Raw genomic sequence first — 5,477 nt, 5'->3', positions numbered from 1 at the left:
AATTTAACTCATGTTGGTGCAACCGGCCCGTAGTGTAGAGAAGTGAAAACCGTACAAATGAAATAGTATTGTGCGTGGGAACGCACTATACGGATTACAGATCATGGATCACTAAATTCCAGCAAGGTTTCTCCGAACTTTATTTACTTACCGAACACGTCCTAAACTGGTTACGTCAAATTAAAAACATATAATTTACTATTAGGTATTGGGCAGTTTTTGCTTTTAGCATTTAGTTTTAGCAGTAGCTTTTGCTAGGTAGTTTAAAAAGCTTTTGCTTAAAATGATGTGAATAATCTTTTGCTTTCACTTAACAGCAAAAGCTGGAAAATTATAGCATTTGCTAACTAAACAAAAAAAAAAACAAACGTATCGCCCGATTTCACGTCTTCGTTGCTGCCCACGTCTTCGTAAATCTGCGCGTTGATTTTCTTCAACGTCTTCATCAATATTATCATTTTCCTGAAATAAATCTTCAACTTCATCATCATTTGTTGGTAACTTGTTCTTGAGATATTTAGCAGCGTTATGCAGTACAAAACAACTTATAATAACAAAAGGTATTTTATGAGTGCCTACTGTATAGGAGACTGCAAGATAGGAAATCGACGCTTGAGTTGTCCAAAACACCGCTTAATAATGACGCGTTCTGTTTTATGTAGGTTATTGTAAGCCACTTCTGCAGCAATTGAAGGTTCTTTATGTGGGGCCAGCAACCAGAGAGTTATTGTTGAACGATGTACACCCTCCTCTTTTCCAATGCCTATTTGGAATCCTGAACCGCATCTTAATGAACTTAATGAACCTCCTCTCGTCTCTTCGTTACGCCCCAGAAAATGTTTCCCTAACCATTGTACATACATTTTCTTCGCTGAAGCGACATAAGTTGTGATAAGCTTCGTTGCGATTTGTAACTCTTGGAGGATAATATAACTTTCCCTCCACCACCCGGCGGCACGGCAATTTTGCCGGAGTACATACAGCATACACTATTACGGATATTACTATCAAGTAATAGCTTATCAACATAATTACCGGCATCTCGCCTCCACATTTTGACTTTGTTGTGTTTTATTCAGAGAGTTGATATATCAAGTCTCTGGTTTTATTATGTTCTGTATCAATGTTAAGGAATTTCCTCACGATATGACATGAGTATAATAATATACCTTTTTAAATTTCAACTACCAATGTGTTACCTAAATCCAAAATTTTTAAATTTTTAAAAAGAGATTGCGGTACTATTCCCGTTGCTGAAATTATAAGTGGTAAAATCGATTTTTTTTTCTAAACACCAAAGATTTTTCATAGCAACGGAGAGCTCTAATCAACATTATTAGTTAAGTATTATTTGAGACCACCAACCCTGGCCATAAGCACATTACACATATTAAAATAATATATGAGTTGCTATGAAACATATTATTGTTTCGTCAAATTTGCCCAATAATTGAGCATAATACTGCTCTGTGATCGTTCTTCCCTTTTCCAAATTTTAAAAGTATTTCTACTTTCTACGTTACCGACATCAAAAGTTTCCTGATGGCATTGTTTGTACGGATGATAATAATTATAGCTGTCAATATGACATTACACAATAATATATTTCATAGCAACTCATATATTATTGTAATATGTGTAATGTGCCTATGGCCAGGTTTGGTGGTTGATACCCGGTATAATTTTGTTATTAAAGCATAGGAAAAAAATATCAAGTCATTTAAAGAAAAAAAGGAGGAACAAAAATCAGCAAAAAAATCACTTGGTAGCTATTAAAAGAAAATACGTTTCCATGGAAATGCGTTGACAACAAAAACAACGAGTAGGCTAAGAAATGGAGAATAATTAGTAAAAAAACTTTTGTTAAAGACATTTTGTTATAAAGTTCATATTTACGAAAATAAACCGCCCATTTCATTCTTTTGACTAACCCTGTTGTATTGTGCTTTACATATTGTGACGCGAAATACTTTGCTTTTTAAATCATGACCATGAGAATAAAAAAAAAATATATTTTTTCTCATTGGTCATTCTGATTCATGTAATTTCTAACAAAGTTTAATTTTATTTCTTCTTGACGAGTAGTTAAAAAGTGTTTTTTTTTGCAAACGCCGTCGCTTTAGATGATCACTTTTTTGTTTTACTATCGTAGAGTAAGTAGCACTGGTCACAGAATCAATTCTAGAAATTTGCTGAAGTAGGTAGGTATACTTAATCATAAATTTCTGTAATTATCCTCACCACGGGTAATGAAATTAAAAACCCCTACCCAGAATAGTGTTGATCGATTATTAGTTGCTACTTTAATAATTTTTCGCCACTTCTGTTAGAAATGCTGTTGACACTTTTACTCGTAGTTTACTTATTTCTATTGTACTGAATTTTTAATGACTTTATAGCCTAATCACTAGTTATTGCATTCAGACACAAGTGAAAATCTATTCGAGAACAATATCTTATGTTAGAACCTTAAAATAACAATTGTCGCTCTCTTGTATGCAATTACACAACAATTTTCTAGGAAATTCTAGGTGCGTCAGAATTTGCTGGAATTTTTTTATGTTGCCTCATTTATGTTGATAAACAATAATGATTTACTTTTGAGAAATGTACTGTCGCAGCAACGCGTAACAAATTATTGTTGAGGTTAATCAATTGTCCCAACGTATACACATATACCGGGTGTCCGCTCGAAAAATTCGGATGCTTTTACCTCTGGTGTCCAACTTTAGGATGTGAGTAAACACAGGGAGGGACGTAACTTAGTAAGTTTTCACGTCATTACTGGGTCCCTAGGCGCCCGCATTGACCCCTACTTCAAAATTTTAAGCAACAACGTACACTTTTAACGAAGAATTGTAAGGGAAGACATCTTTTTCATAATGTCTGTACCAAGAAGTGTATTCCAAATGTATTATTTATAGATTACAAAAATCAAGTAGACCTGGTTAAAGCAAGGAAAATAAATGAATAAAGTACTCCAAGCCTAAACAGCACACATTTTTTTTAATTATGCCATTAACAATAACGCATAACAAAACAAGAATTAACAAGATTGTTTTTACAATTTCAAATCATTAGGTAATAATGATTTTTTAATAGTCACCCGTTATAAAAATTGTATGAGCACTCACGTTTGTAGTGTTCTTAGGGCCATTTCGTTTCCTGTATATTTTTTTCCATTTGGGTTTTCAATGCAAAGTTTTAGCGTGGGCCGTTTTTTATAAGACTGTATTGATTTATTTTTGTCTGGCCTGCAAGTCGAAAAATTAAGTTAAGTAGATATTTAAAAATTACTTCATGAAAGCTAATTATGTCGAATTAAAAAGAAGTTTTAAGAAAAAAAGAATGGTTTGGGTTAATACCAAGGATATTCGACAATAATAACAAGTGGGAGACCAGTAGTCTTTTAGTTTCTTTTAAATCGCGCAGTTCTAACGAGAAGGATGTAAATTGACATTTCCACTTTTTACTCTCCATAACTATGTATGTATCTATATCTGTAGGTGAAAATAATGTAGTAATGATAAACCTCCGTGCCCTTTTGCTTTTAGTTATAAATATTTGCCGCCTGTGATTACGCTTTCATTTTTATGACAAAATATACATTTTAATTTTTGACAACTCTCAAAGAAAGCAACTTTAATGACTTATGCTATTTTAATCATTTTGTATAATGGAGTTACGCTGTATTTAACTTCATTTAAATACAGTTTATGCATAATTCTCTACTAGTTTGTTTATAACGACAAGTGAATGACGTCAATACAACCAATCATTTTGTGTAGATTCTTTAAACTTTTCCAGAGCAAGTTCGATGACTTTAGAGAAGTTCCTCTCACAATAAAAAGCTGTTTGCGGTTTAGATACTGGCTACGTTACTTTTCTTTTAATTAAATGTTGTCAGACTTTTTAATAATTAATTAATTAATAATAAAAAAAAATACACAACGAAGCCTGCAACTTGGAGTCTACTCTCCACCAATCGGTCCGAACGAATGCTTGTCGAAGGTTAATATTTCAACATTGAAATGACTTCTGAACATCAAAACTAAATTAAATGCCTTCGGCGCTGTTAAAGCTGTAGTTTTAAATTGAATTTTCCCAAATTCAGGATTTCTTCTTATTATTATTTTTGTGAGTATTTTGCTAATCGTACATGACTAATTTATTTATTGTATCATTATAGTATTTATGATACAAGTTTATCAGGAAACCTTTAAAGCACGACGCGTAGCGGAGTGCTTTTAACGTAGCAAGTGCTTTAAAGGCCCTTATAATTATAAACGTGTATTATACGCTATTTTTTATTATACCTACACTACAATCTGAAAGTTATAACAAAAAAAGCAAATTGAAATACTCTTTCCGAAGCAATCTGTGTCATTAATCGTTGATATAGAAATGGTCAATTGTTGTTGTTTCGTTGCCGTGTATGTTTGTTATAAATTATGTATAAATATGTATTTATCATTGTTCAAAATGTATGTGAATTTGTTGTTACCTAAGCAACCTTTAGTGTTTGAAAGGCTCTTTTTCGCAAGCATTTTAGTGTCAAAAACAGGGATTATGATTCAGGTATAATAAAAAATAACTTTTTCTAACACTAATATCTTATACTGTTTCTATGGTGCATTTGAGCTCACACCTTATGTTTCCTATAAAATACGCTTTTCTCTATAAAACACGTCGTCAATAGCAACGTATCTTATAAGGTCATAAAATACGCTGACACATATTGTTCAAGTAACATTTTATTCATCATTTTTGCAGTAATTATCTCAAAAGTGAAAAGTACAATTATTGAATTGGAACTGCCACATTAACTTCGTGCTCTTGTTCCTAACATCTTCTTCTTTAACTTCTGCTGTTTCATTTAATGCATGTGTCCCACCATCGAAAACTGGCAATCTTTACATTTTCTTCAAATGATTCTTGCCGTAATATGAATTAACTTTTAATGAAGTTCTACACACTTACCCCATATCAAGAAAAGCCAAAATGACATCTTCCGTTATCTCCGTGATGCTTTTCTTATTGTTCCGGCCTTGGAACGACACATACACCTTTTCGTATGTACTTTTAGACTTCATTGGTAACAAACTGCCCCTTTTTTCTTATTTCTTCTGGAAAGTTTTAGGACATTTCAATGATGAAAATTGTTTTTTTTTCAAATTTCTTGATATTATTATCATAGTACCCACGGCAACCTTCGCATTTTGTGTATTGTGACGCGCCTCGAATAATTTCTGAATTTATTAAAATTTCTGATAAGATGTTAGTGTTAGAAAAAATCTTGAAGACAACGCGTGTTTTATAGTTTAAAAATCTCGGTCTATTAAATCCTGGCTCCCTCTGGTCGCTCTGATTTAAACTACGACCTCGATTTTTAAATCGTCTATAAAACACTAGTTGTCCTAATAGCTATAAAGCATTCCGTAGAACTAATTTGACAATAACTGTGGATGTGTCCAAAA

Source organism: Tenebrio molitor, chromosome 4, assembly GCF_963966145.1.
Source record: "Tenebrio molitor chromosome 4, icTenMoli1.1, whole genome shotgun sequence".
NCBI lineage: Eukaryota > Metazoa > Arthropoda > Insecta > Coleoptera > Tenebrionidae > Tenebrio > Tenebrio molitor.
The sequence above is the reverse complement of the archived record's forward strand: the minus strand, read 5'-3'. Positions refer to the sequence as shown.